At 35.0% G+C, this 15205-nt stretch overlaps 1 non-coding gene across 1 annotated transcript; it reads left to right on the top strand.

Moving 5' to 3' along the window:
* Window positions 1-14692: 14692 nt before the first annotated feature.
* On the top strand, window positions 14693-14794 carry LOC148162667 (U6 spliceosomal RNA). The gene has a single exon (XR_015766704.1). It is a non-coding gene; the product is annotated as a U6 spliceosomal RNA (small nuclear RNA).
* Window positions 14795-15205: the final 411 nt, after the last annotated feature.

Raw genomic sequence — 15205 nt, 5'->3', positions numbered from 1 at the left:
AGGAAAGAAACATAAGTATGGACAAGATTTCAGATAGTGATGAGTATTACAAAAGATTAAAATGGTATGTATGTATGATACATAGTTACTGAACATGTTGAGGTAGGCATGGAGAGAGATAATTGAGATTAATGTTTAGGAAAGTCTCTCTGAAGAGATGGCATTTTAACCAGGACCTAAATGATAAAAAAGAGTTAGCCACATCAAGACTCAGGGTTAGAGAGTTTCTATCAAGGAAACACCAACAGAGATCCTAAGTTGGGAACGCAAATGGCATCTTGGGAGGAACTAAAAGAAGGCTAATGTGGCTGGGATTTACTGTTTGTGGTAGCTTTAGTCTTAGAATAATTGTGAGTTGTAACATTTAGAAGTCAACTAAATGTGTCTTTCCTCTTTTTAGTTGTTGCTGTTAATATAATATATATTAAATTAATTTATAAGCATATACCTTACAAAGGAGACCTAACACTTTGTGTCAGGTACAAGTCTATCCTAAAAACTTTATATCCTCCATATATATTAATTCATTTTATCTGTATAATAACTCTGAGGTAAATACTGTTCCTAAAAATAAACTGAAATTATGAAGTAAATTGTATTCCATTCAGCCAACTTGTTTTGCGATAACGTTCCACCATAATTGAATATCAGATGTGTAGGAATCTGTAAAAATGACTTCCTGCTACTCTAACTCCATGCCTGTGAATTGTATTTGCCCCATCTCTGTGGTGGAGCTCTCAGCACAGCAGTTAGTAAAAGCTTTCTTCCCTGCCCTGCAAATCTATCAATTTTGCTTCTCAGTCATTGCTCTGGTCTCCTGCCGCTGTCTAGATCAGATTCAAACTCTGTGCCCTTGACACCAAAGTCATAACAAAGAACACTTTTATAGTTTTCTCTTGTCTTACAGTTTGCCTTCCCTTATAACCAATACCTACTTAAAAGATTGCTCGATCTCCAAGTGGACAGAATTAGTCATTTTTTCCCCATAGCATGTTTTAGGGAGCTCTGTTAAACTGATATTCCAACCTTGCAATGGGCTACATTCTAATGTTGAAATTAGAGTGTAGTTTTGTATTGAAGCTGTGGTCTGTAAACATGCAGCACTAGCATTGCCTGGGAGCCTGTTAGAAATGCAGAAACCTAGGCCATACCCTAGGCTTACTGAATCCATATATATACTTTAACAAGATTCCCCCAGTGATCTGAATCACAGGAAAGATTGAGATGTGCCTGTCTGGAGCACCGAACAAGAATAACATTCTGGACTCAATAGCACAGACAATGGGAAATCAGGGAAAGCCTTTAATGGGGTGAAATCTGACAACATGGCACGAGATGACCGTAACCCACACTTATGAAGGATACTCCTCTAAGTTCTCTACGTGTATTAATTCATTTTGTTCTGACCACAGTCCTAGAGGATATTTTATATTACCATCTTTTAATGATAACAATGAAGAAACGAGACCCTGGAGGTTAAGTGACTTCCCTGAGGTCACAGAGTAGATAGATGATAGGCCTGGATTCAGAACCAGGCAGGTTGGCTCCAAGCCCAAGTTCGTAATTATTAGCCTGCACCGCCTCTTTCTGAACTGCCCATTTCAGCTTCATTGACTGGCACTGCTCCTGGCATTTCATAGGCAGGCATTTAGTAATTGAAAATGAGTGAAGCCAGAAAATTCAGACAAATGCATACCATAGAATTCACTGCCACAGGTCATCGTAACACTGTTTCCACTTGAGTTTGCGAAGAAGCAGCCTGAATGATAAGGAATGAGTTACCTCCTCAGTGCCTATCTTTCTGCTACTTTTATTTTACCATCTCCATTCCTCACAACCTTCTGTTCACCCCCTGAAGCAGGCAGCCTGTACCCTCTTGAGTTGGAGTTACTGCCCATATCTTTAGCAAACACTAAAAATGAATAGAATGGATACTGGGTTCCCAGTGCTATACTAGATATTTTAGATGTGTTATGTGATTTCATACCTACTGAGGGAGACATTGTTATTTTTATTTCACGATGAGAGCAAATTTATAAAGATTAAATAAAATCAGACAGGGTTAGAGAGTCATGTATTAATTCCAATTCTTTCTGATTCTAAAAGTAAAACTCTTTCAACCCTCTAATATTGATGTGTAATGCCTTTCCTTGCTCTTTGATGGAATGAATCTTGAAATCCATATTTCTGAGAGATCAGGGGGTTAGTGTTTCTTTTGGGTTTTTGGAATTTTCTTCACTTCCACCCACTGCACTGACAGTTCCCAAACTTTAAGCATTCGGAAGAACCTGGGGGACTTGTTAAAGCACTGATTGCATGACGCATCTACAGAGTTTTTGAGTTATCAGGTCTATGGTAGAGCCCCATAATTTTCATTTCTAGCAAGTTTCAGGAGATGCCAGTGCTGTTGGCCTGGGACCACACTTAGTGAACCACTGCAGGAAATAAACCTTTCTAATTCTTTATATGTCCTTAAATATTTTTCATCCCATTCTCTCTGACATAGATTCCAAGGCGGTTTCCACAGTAGAAGCACTAAACAGCAATGGATTTGAGTCTGTTTCACACAGGCATAAAGTGGTCATAGGGTTATAGGGAGTGGCATAGAGTGCATACACAAGGGGACTGGGTTCAAAAAAGATGTTTCTTGTTATTTTTATTAAGCTTTTCTACTTGAAGAAACAAGTAGACTTAGCATTTACAAAATATATAGCTGAATACACATGCTTTTTACAGTTCTTTCAGGTTTCTATCTGTTGATATCTCCCTCCGCTGGGAAGGAGTTATATTATGATTTGTATTTACTTTAGGGGAAAAACAGTGAAAACCTAGCTATTGTCTTTGATTGCTAATCAGCATGGCTTCTCCCTCAGAGTGTAAGGAGATGAAATGGAGTCCAGATTAGCATTGATTGAATAGGCAAGCAGCTACTAAGAAAGGAACTCATCTGCCTAGGTTTAGGGGAGCCAGATGCACACTTTCTGCCATCATCTTACCTACTAACACATCCCGTATTGTGAAGGGGGAAATATGTATGTGTGGCATCATGAACTGCCTTAGAAAATGACTTCCCCAATTCCAGGTGCCAAGGAAATAATTGGTAAATTTCCCCAGAGTGTTTATTAGTTATAGAAAAGTCAGGTTTCTCTCTAAGAAAATAACACTTACCATTCTTTAACTAAATTACCATAATAATTTGTACCATGTGGATATCAACCTCCTCTGTCTGCTCTGAAAGACAGAATCATTTCATAGACTCATCCCAACAAGCCACTTTCTCTCTTGTTAGATAACAATAGTAGTACTAGAGGAGATTCTTGATGGATGGTTTTTATGTCTTATTTCATGTAATACTCATGTACATTCTGTAAAGTGGGTATTATTATCTCCATTTTAAAAGGTGACATTGAGGATCCAAAATCTTGAATAGTTTAATGAGCTTTCACAACTAATAAATGGTTGGCCTAAGGTTTCATCTCTAATAATTCTTCTTAACCAAAGCATGTTACTTTGAAAATTAGTTCTGCTACTTCTCAGGAAATAATCCACAAAAGGAGAATTCATAAGCTGTGGACAGGGAAATTGGGAAACAGAACCAATCATCTTTAGCTCTTAGAAATTTACAGGTTAATTAGGTTATAAAAGTGTTTTCTCCATCCTTAGAATTTATTTAACAAATATTATGACTATGTATCTATGTCTCTGTATAAAAAAAAAATACCACCAAACACAATAGGTTAAAATAATAACAGCCATTTACTACCTCTCATGACCCAGGTTGACTGGGCTCATCTGGGAAATTCTGTTTTAGGTGGTGTTGGCTGGAGCTGCCGTCACCTGCGAGACTCAGATGGCTCAAACCTCCAAGACAGCTCATTCATGTGGCTGGCCATCAGGTGGGGCAGTTCATTAGAGCACCTCAGTTCTCCTCCATGTGACCTCCTTATATGGTTTGAGCTCTTAGATCATGGAAGTTGGATTCCATGAGAGAGAGTATTAAAAATGGAAGCTGCATGACTTACTTCACTTAGCATAATCCCTTCCAGTTCCATCCATGTTGATGCAAATGATGTACAATACAGTGGCTAACTAAACATAATAAAAAAATAAAAATAAAAATGGAAGATGCAGATTTCTTACAAGCCCTTTTAAAGTGCACTTTAAGAAGTTACAAGTTTACCTCATTCTGTCAATCACAGCAAATCCTGGATCAGCCCAGATTAAAGACATGGAATGGCAACAAATTTGGGCTAACTTTAATCTACCACAGTCTGCCCTCTGGTCATAAAATATTCACATTTCTCCAGAAATGTAAAGTAACTAACACCCTCTTTCAAGGCACCAGAAGTCATATCCCACGATAGCATGAAGTTCAAGCTTAAAGTATAAGATAATGTTGGGGCACCTGGCTGGCTCAGCTGGTAGAACATGCAACTCTTGATCTCAGGGTCCTGACTTCAAAACCCACATTGGGGGTGGAGATTACTCAATAAATAAAGTATTTAAAAAAAAAGATATCAGTGTCTATATCTTGTCCATGTGTGGATGAGGCTCCTCAGAATTGGTCTCCCAGGTGTTAGCTTATTTGTTTGTTTTCAAATGCAGAGATTTGTGGTCTAAAATGTTGTTATCTTTTCCAACAAATAAAAAATCTGTTGGGAGGTAGTGATAGAATAACCCAATAGACACTCTCATTCAAAAAGGGATAGCAAAAGCACATGCCCCAAATCTTACTGTCTCAGGGCAGGGGATATATATTAGGAACCAGTTTACCCCCATGTGTGGTTCTTTGGGGCTGTTAGTTCTTTGAGACATGCTTCATCTTCTATGAGAACAGCTCTATGTTTGTACCTGAGCAGCTTTGTTAGCTTGCTCTTTGTCCATAGAAATGTAAGCCTAAAGTCATCTTTTCATTTTGAATTTTTTCCCCTTTAAATTGAAGCTGATTTTGCTTCCACTGGCCCACTGACCTAACAACTTTGTATACATTTTGTGAATGAATCTTGAATTAATAAGAAATAACCCACTCTTGCTTACATTTCTAGACAGGGAGGAAGAAAACTAAATCAGTTCTCATGATAGTCACTGTGTTAAGCAATTGACACATATTTTATGTGATTCTGACAATATCCATGCAAGGTGCATATCCACATATATATATAGATTAGAAAATTGAAAGTCAGAAAAGCTAATTGTTCATTTTTATGCAGCTTACAAAGTAGAAGATGCAAGATTGAAAACCAAGTATGTCTAGAACCAAACTCCCAAGCATTTTCTGCCATACTTTATTGTCTTTAATTCAAGAATTTTCTTATTTATTTATCAATTGTTTACTTTTTTTATTCATAACCTGTTTTGAAAATGAAATTGAGGTAGTTGAGCAGCTGTAGAATGGATATTTTTAGACCATGCCATTTAGGCATTTTTATCTAGCAAACTCTTTCCTAAAATTTAAATTTAAAATGATTGAATTATTTTGAATTTGATAAACACAAAAACATTCAGGAGTACAGTTATTGGGGAAAATGCTGGACACCCTGGCTACCAGGTCATAATCAGTGCCAATTTGACTATGTATTCTTAATTAGATATGTAATGTTATCTAAAAAAGTTAGCAAAGAACATCAAACATACTTTTGAATGGAATACTGAAAAAAATAAATAATTCTATGGTTTTATAATTTATTAAGGAGACATCTCAAATAACTTTTATAGGTTCCTTTAGTTGCATAATTCTTAGAGCCTTCAAGATGCTAATAGCTCTTATTGGGTGTAAGGACATAATATATAGTACTTGCAAATATATTAGATTTTGGAAATTTTTGTGGACGGTATTATAAGAAGAGTGGATCTTAAATATATATTGTTAGGAATTATGCCCTAGAAAAATCTAGATTACTGTTTATACTGAGAGTATTATTGAAGAATATAATTACTGTATTTTCATACCTTAGCCTATGTGATTCCTGAAAGTGTAAAAGCATTCACTGTATTGTATGTACTCTATGAGAATTTAGGACACCTGATTATGTGTTTTGCTTTTAGTTGTATTTAAACTTAAAAAAATTATGCTGTTTAGAAGTAATATATTTACAGGGTTCAACATTCAAAACTAGGGATGTTTATACTCTCTAGTGTAGTCATATGGCCAGAATGTGTTTTGATTGGTCTTTGCACCAATAGATTAGTTAATGTTCCCATATGGATAGTGTATACTAGTGTGTGTGTGTGTGTGTGTGTGTGTGTGTAAACATGTATTTTTGAGACAATACCTTAATAATAATATATTTATAGTATATATTATATATAGTGTATATATATTATTTATATATATTATAAATATATATTTAAATATAATTCTGATTAAAATAAGACAGTTATTAACTGATAGGTGTTCTATCATTTATGTCTTGTCCACTAATGCTCCTCTCAGCCCCTAAAAGTAACCACTTTTTTTCCTTGTATATCCTTCCAATGCTTCTCTCAGCTCCTATAAGTAACCACTTTTTTTCCTTGTATATCCTTCCAATGTTTCCTTAAATAGATACAAATAAATATGTGTATATATTAGTATTATCGGCCCTTTTATAAAAGGTAGCAACACATTGTATACCCCATACTATAATTTCCTTTTTTTACTTGATGATCTACTCTAGAGTTTTAGGATTCCCCACCCCCCCATAGCAGTGTAGAGATATTCTTCATTTTTTAAGATGATCCTAGTATTATATTATATGTACAAATACCCCTTGGTTTATTTTACCAGTCCTCCATTGATGGATGTTCATTTTGTGCCTAATACTTTGTTACTAAAAGCAATGCTACAGTATATAGTTTGTACATATGGCAAACATATGTGGGTATTTTTTAAGATAAATTCCAAGAGGTAGGATTGCTAGGGCAAATGTTAAAGGCCTTTATAATTCTGATAGATATTCACAAATTGTATTTTATTGGTTTCATTATTTTGAACTCACATTAGCAATATATAAAGAGTCAATTTTTTTCCAGTTTCTGGGATTTATTGTCAAACTCAGATTTTTGCTAACATGATAAGTAACAAATGGTTTCTCAGTGTGACTAAGGATTTTTCTTAAAATAAATGAAGCTGAAGATCTTTTAGTAGCTTAAGTACTGTTGTATTTCTTCTCCTTCTCAGGCTCTATTATTCATATAAGCCATTCTTGAAGAAATTACTTAAAGATAAACTCCAACCAAACAAGAGGAAAATGAGAAATCTTTAGGAAATGACAACAAAGCAAAAGACTTTATATTAATAAATATGTTAAAATAAAAATAATATACAGTACATATATAGTTCAACAAAGATAACATTTATAATTTACATTAAAAATGAAAATATAAACACAGAAGAAAAGACAGACTGGATTAAAAAGTAAAACCCAAATAAATATTGAATCAAAGAGACAAAATTGAAACAACATAATTCAGAAAGCTTAGAAATGAGAGTGATTAAGGGAAATTGTTTTTGTAATATGTACTCATATGCATATAGAATAAACATATATCAAAGATTCTATTTAAATTATTAATGAAGAGGGAACCAGTAAGATATAGTCCCTTCAATGTAGATTTCAAAAAGTACACACAGATGTAGGCAATCCAGAATATTGAAGTGGATTTTTATTTAGATGCAAAACTGGCCAGTATCTACAACACAATAATCAATCATATCTCATTGAACATGATTCATTTGCCTTTCTATGTACAAGAATCATTTGCATTGTGATCAGTTGGTTGTTGTTGTTTTTTTTTTTTAATTATTGAGTTGTAAAATAGCTTAAAGGCTATTTAAAGGAAAGGATTAATAACAGAGAAGAATATACTAGAGTGGACATCCAATATTTTTTTTTGCTTTTTTTCTCAGGCAAAAGGATAAAAAATTATATGGTAGGAACATGCAAACAAAAAGATAAAGAAAGCATGGGTTGAAATCTTAGTATTAGACAAGTTAGTTCTGGGCTACCTATAGAGCTTAAATTCCTTTGATCTGGGTTTGGGCAGCAAAATTAGTATTTTAACAAGTACCTTAGTGATTCTAAAGCTTCTGTGTAACATTTTTTTCTTTCTAATATGTGTCTCCTTGACAGTTCTCACAGAGATATTTTATTCAGTGTACCAACCCCCAGGCCATTCAGCTAAAAATGTTATGTCTGTGACTCAGCAGTAAGAAACTCAGCGTTCTGCCCTAGCTCCAGAGAAATCACATGATTTCTTGCCCTGATGTTAGAAAGGAAGACTAGTTGAGAGAGTTTCAAAAATAATTTTGAAGAAATTTGAGCACCAACTGTTTTATAGTATCATCAAATTCTACTTTTTCTAGTTACTGTTTTTCATTATCAAGATAACAGAGTACTCATTAAGTTTTATACAAGGAAAGCTTTAGAACAAAGATGAAAGGGAAATCTATTTGTCAATAGATTACTTCACACCTGTGTCTCTTCTCTTGTCCTGCAAGCTCCAAAGGAGGGCTGTACTTGACAATTCTTTCGGTGTTGGTGCTGGCCATTACCATATCACATACACGTTTTTGTATGTGATATAATATCAAAATATCATTAAATTATTAATGACAAATCTATTGTTAAAATATTTTAATCATGTGATTTCTCTGGAGCTAGGACAGAAAGCTGAGTTTCTTATTGCTGAGTCACAGACATAACATTTTTAGCTGAATGGCCTGGGGGTTGGTACACTGAATAAAATATCTCTGTGAGAACTGTCAAGGAGCCACATTTTAGAAAGAAAAAAATGTTACATAGAAGCCTTAGAATCACTAAGGTACTTGTTAAAATACTAATTTTGGTGCCCAAACCCAGATCAAAGGAATTTAAGCTCTAGAGGTAGCCCAGACTTTGTACTTTTAGGCAACTTTGTTGGTGTTCTTGATTTGTACTCCAGTTTAAGAAGCATTGATATAGAAATGTTTATCCCTTCTCTGGTATACTACATTCCTGATCATGATTCCCTATTTTTTATCCATATCTATGCCATTTAATAAGTAATTTTGCAATGACCTCATAACTGTGTGTGTAGTGTATGCGTCACCTCGTGGTGGTACCATTTGATTTGCTTTAGCCAATAGGATGTTAGAAATATGGCGTAGCTAAAGCACTTGTGTGCAGTTGAGTTTGCCCACAGGTGTGCCTCTGTGACATCACCAGACATGTCTGTGCCAGCCTGCTGGCCCCAGGAAGAAGACAGGACACTTGTGGACAGTCACCACAGAAAAGCTTAGGTTGCAGCAGCTGCCCCCAGGTGCTCTGCAGATCTTCAAAGATAAATGATCTTTCCTTTAATACACTGAGTTTTGGAGTGATTTGTTATGCAGTATTTTGTGGACATGGTTAACAGACATATCTACTTTATGTTAAAAGAGAGAAGAAAATAATTGGTGAGTGAACACTAAGAGCTTAAACTAGAGCGTGAAGCACTGTCTCCAAAATCAGATGTTTCTGGGTTTCTAGCCTACTCTGCCATGACTTTGATATATGACAAGTTATTACATTTGTAAGGCTTAACTTAATGGAATGTTAATTTATTATAATAATAGCTACTTTGCTGGATTGTTATAAATATTAAACAAAATGATACATACAAATTGCATCTTGCATTATTTCTATCTGTTTCTTTTCTTCATAATGCACTTATTTCCTGATACTGAGAGAGAGACAAAGAACTGGACTTGCCCGGTCATTTTCTGTTAATAATCTCCTAAAGAAAGAAGAAAAAATCGCCTTAGAAAAGAATTTGAGAGGCTTGTAGAATGTGATTTTTTTTTTGAAAGATGGTGAGACAATGGAAGGAATGCTAATTAATTTTAACACTGGATGCATAATTGAATGAATATGAATTTTTTAACTCCTTATTTAACAAGTATTTAATAAGAACTTGCTTCCTATCTTCCTCAAGCCTACAAAATGTGTTCACTAATCATTTCTATAAGATCAAACTTGGGCTGCTGAGCATATGATGGCCATATGTATTCACATTAATTAGAGAGTCTTAATGTTATATAATTTATTTTCCAAAATAAGTAAATCTCTAAATATATAATTAAATATAATTTGCATTTACTCGGTAGGATTTTTCATTAACATGAATTAGAAATCATGGGTGGAGGAAAGGCTTTTTCCACAACCTTCTCTGATTTATGCTTAGGAATATGTAATCACACAAAAAGGATCCTTCAGTGTCAGCAAAACCAGACAGAAGCAAAGTTCCACTACCAAATATGCATCAGTTGCCAAAAATGTTATAATCACATTATTGATGCCAGAGAGATGGTGGAGAATAGTGTGAAATGATGACTTTGAAAGCAATAGAACAAGATTTGGATTCTAGTTTGGCCACTTATTGTTGTGAAATTATAGGCTTTGGTTTTCCAATTGATAAAATTTGCATACTTATAATTATAGCACACGGTTGGAGATTTGAGAAAATAAGACTTAGCACTTATAAATGATCCATAAATTAATGTTATTTTAGGGACACTGACTTCCAAGACAATTTTTATTTTTATTGAACTATGGTTGACACGCAATGCTACATTAGTTTCGGGTGTACAACATAGTGATTTGACAACTCTATGCATGACGTTGTGCTCACCTCAGTGAAGCCACCGTCTGTCACCATACAACACTATTACAATACCATTGACTGTATACCTTCTGCTGTATCTTTCATCTCCATGATTTTTCATTCCATAACTGGAAGCCTGTACTTCCCACTACCCTTCACATATTTTCCTCATCCCCTACTATCCTCTCCTCTGGCAACCACCTGTATGTTCTCTGTATATATGGGTCTTTTTGTTTGTTTTTTGTTTTGTTTTTTTGTTTGTTCATTTTTTAAAAGTTTCAACATACAAGTGAAATTATATGGTATTTGTCTTTTTCACTTGTATTTATTATCTTTACTGTCCTCCACAAGTCTCTTATCTTCTTATTTTCACTGTCCTTCCAAGTCTTTTATCTTCTTCCTGGGACCAGCAGGCTAGTACAGGCATGTCTGGTGATGGCGCAGAGGCACACCTGTGGGCAATCTCAACTGCACAAGTGCTTTAGCTATGCCATATTTCTAAAATCCTATTGGCTAAAGCAAATAAGTATTTGACTTATTCCACTTAGGATAATGCCCTGGAGGCCCATCCATGTTGCTGCAAATGGCAAGATCTCATTCTTTTTTATGACTGAGTGATGTTTCATTGTATATACTACATCTTCTTTATCCATTCATCTATTGATGGACACTTAGATTGCTTCCATATCTGAGCTATTGTAAATAATGCTGCAGTAAACATAGGGGTGCATGTATCTTTTCAAATTAGTGTTTTCATTTTCTCTGGGTAAATACCCAGGAGTGGAATTACTAGATCATATGATATTTCTATTTTTAATTTTTTGAGGAACCTGCATACTGATTTCCATGGTAGCTGCACAAACTTACATTCCCATCAACAATGCATGAGGGTTCCTTTTTCTCTACATCTTCACCAATACTTTTTATTTCTTGTGTTTTTGATACTAGCTATTCTGACAAGAGTGAGGTGTATATCTCATTGTGGTTTTAATTTGCATTTCCCTGATCATGAGTGATGTGGAGCATCTTTTCAGGTGTCTGTATGTCTTCTTTAGAAAATGTCTATTCAGGTTCTCTGCCCATTCTTAATCAGATTATTTGTTATTTTGGTGTTGGTTTGTATAAGCTCTCTATACATTTTAGATATTAACCTCTTATCAGACATGTAATTTACAAATTATCTTGTCCTATTCAGTAGGTTGCCTTTTCATTTCGATAAACCCTTAGCCAGATCATCAAGACAAATTTTAAAGTGCAAAGGGTCAAGACTATTCCATCTTTAGAAAAGTGTGACATAGAATATATAAGTCAAACAGAAAATAAATCTGATGATAAATCATGGTGTTTTGCTATGTATCTGTTCTTTGAAGTATAGATACATGGTTGTAAGTTTGTTCAAGAGCTGTAAAATCATTTGGCTGGGTTCATGGCTAAGTTTCATTACATACAAGTTAAAAAACTTTGAATAGCATTATTAAAAACTGTGGGCATGGGGTGCTTGGGTGGCTCAGGCAATTAAGCATCTGCCTTTGGCTCAGGTTATGATCCTGGGGTCCTGGGATTGAGCCCTATGTTTAGCCCCACATCCAGACCTGAATGTTGGGTTCCCTGTTCCGGGGGGGGCCTGCTTCTCCCTCTCCCTCTGCCCCTCCCCCCTACTTGTGTTCTCTCTCTCTCAAACAAATAAATGAAATATTTAAAAATAAACTTATTTTTTATTTGTAAAGTGGGATAAGGGTTATTATGAGTATTTTGTCATTATAAAGTTTCATAATATGAGTAAATCACTTAGCACTCCCTTGTATATAGGAAGAATTTAATAATCATCTTGTTAGTTTTATTATCATTAATATTACTATTAGTAGTAGTAGTATTTTAGTCCAGTTTCTAATACTAGCTCTTTAGCTTAATGAGAACTCGTTTAACTTTTCTAATCCTACCAAAAACTTGCTATTATGATAATCAAGAATGATACCATGTGCAGAGGTCTCTGGATTGTGCCTGGAAGACAATGAGTGCTATCTTATTTCTTTGGTCACACTTTATTATCTCCAAAAGGGTTATGTTTAGGTGTTTTGAAATTGGAAATATCAAAATGAACTGAGCATTCCGAGGAGACACATTAGAATAAGTGAGATAGGTTTCCAAAATTAAATAGGTATGGAACAAATGAAGGTGAGTAAATTCCAGAGTGGGAACAAGCATCAAGTGAAGAACTTGAAAGGAGCAGAAAACACTTACACACACACAACATGTGTTAGGGGTAAAAGGATATAATGTTGAACTGAAAATATGTAGGACTGGCTGAGAAGGTGGCAGAGTGAATACACACAGATCTACTGCCAGTGAGGGGAGATAATGATGGGAAGTGACAGTGTGTGTGGAGATGGTGAAGAAGAGTGTCTTAGAATTAGGAATTCAAGGGATATACCTTCAGAGAAAAACAAACTGAATTGTACTTTTGTGTTATGTTGAGAAAACAGTTAGTTAAAAATTTTAATTTTGCCATTACTCTTGAGATTTTGTAGCTACAGCCAAAAAAATTTAGGTATCACAAGGGCAAGATGGGTTGTAATGACTTGGTAGTCAGTGTTTAAACATAATTCCCCCAATATGTCTGATTTTTGTATTGTTTCTAATTGTTAGGAGTTTGAGCATCGCTTGAATATTGCACTCGGCCAGGAGACAAAAACTGTCTGCGGTTCCTTGTTCTGCCAGTCTCTATCTAGGTATGTGACTTTAGACAAATTGTTGAAGTTTTCCAAGTCTTGGCTTCTTCATGTGTTATATTTAGAAGTTTTCAGAAAAATACATCTTTTGACCTCCCAGGACTATATGACATGTCTGATACCTAAAATTTCCCAAGCATGTCATATTGGATGAGCCATTGACCTCTCCAAGTCTCATCTTAAATGACCTGAAAAGTTGCAAAAATGTTACCTGCTTTGAATTATGAGTTATTGAATGATGAAGCTGAACTGAGCTAGTAGATACGAAAGTGCTCTGAAAATGGCAATTGCTATGTAAATATAAAGCATGATTATTATAAATTAACATGGACTTACTGGCTATGGCTCTGCATAGTAAATGAAAGGAGTGGAGTTGTTAATTGAGAAGAATCAGGAGTAGCAACCTTTCTCATAGAAGATAATCTAGAATTTATGTTGTCTAATGCTGTAGTTAATTGATTGGGGTTGGATCTGGTGAGTAATTAAGTTTAGCAACAGTGTGCCAATACAATTTTCTATCTCCTGTCACATTAAATCACTTACAATGAACTCGGATTCAGGGAGACTATAAACTACTGTCTGACCTAGAGCTATTTGAAGAACACATACATTGAAATTGTTGGGAATGGTTAAGAGATGCAGATTTTGATGTCTGGCAGAAAAAAAGAAAAAAGAAAAGAAAAGAAAAAAGGAAGATGGGAACACAGTTCTTGAAGCCATGTGTCCGATTCCAAGTTAATGACCTTTCTTTAGTCATTGTAGAAGGAGCTTATTCACCATTTCCCACATGCAAAATGCAAAAGACAGCTCTCTCTCTCCCTTCCTTCCCCTCTCTCTCTGTTCCCCACTGTCACAGTTCTATCAGTCTTCATAGTTGTAATTATTAGTGAACTTATTTTTCTGATTCTCATCAGAATTGATGTTGATAAAAATGAGTACAATACTGTGAAAAAAATTTCAGGTATGCAAAGAGAGACTGGGTTTAATTCTCCCTTCGTCATTAACTGGGTAATATTTCTGAGCCTCCATTTCCTTCTCTGTAAGCTGCAGCACTAACTCTTCCCTTAAAAATGTCTAGGCATGGAAATCAGCTGACACAGGGTCTAATTCTTTGCATCAGTTCAATGAATTTTTTTTCTATTTTTTTCCCTTCTTCAAGGCCTGGACCATACTTTTTCACTAAATGGTATATGTTCAATGAAACATTCCCTGTGTTTGGCTCTGCTCGTTATAGCATGTTGCCACTCTAATGATTTATTTTGTCTTTTCACCTGTCCACAGGGCCCTTCTACCATCCACTTAGGACATTTCCTATGACCTTTTAAATATAAAACTTGCTTAACAAATGAATTGGCTTAGGGTGCTTACTTCAGAAGTCATACGATAATTTTGGTTCAATAATGAGAAAATTAGCATAGCTCTTGAAGAACGATAAATCTGTTTATGAAGTAATCCAAAGTTTTAATGAAATGAGGGAGATACTAAGTCACTTTTATAATGAAATAAATGCCAGCTAAAATAATAATGAGACACCTTTAACTCTTTATGACACACTGGCAAATATTAACATATTTGAGAAAAGGCAATGGTGACAAGGTTGTGGGTAAATAAACACTCAAAATCATTTTTGGCAGGATTGTGACTTGGTTCATCACCTTCAGAGCAGGGGGATGAAATATGACAATCTGATTGGAGAGGGGCCCAGGGCTCATGTGTTGAAGCTGTGCTTGCCTGACAAACATGATATTTTTACTTAGATTATATGTTTATGTGAGGACAGAGGGGCACTGGAGAAAAAGGATGTAGCTAGTAACCGTTTAAACAGCACACTTAAAAAAAATAAACTGAGACTCTATGTTTATTTTGTGTATATT

The sequence above is a fragment of the Eumetopias jubatus genome, unplaced genomic scaffold, assembly GCF_037043125.1.
Source record: "Eumetopias jubatus isolate StellerSeaLion01/CBP00866 unplaced genomic scaffold, mEumJub1_p1.0 scaffold_13, whole genome shotgun sequence".
NCBI classification, from domain to species: domain Eukaryota; kingdom Metazoa; phylum Chordata; class Mammalia; order Carnivora; family Otariidae; genus Eumetopias; species Eumetopias jubatus.
This window is presented reverse-complemented; position numbering and strand designations above follow the sequence as displayed.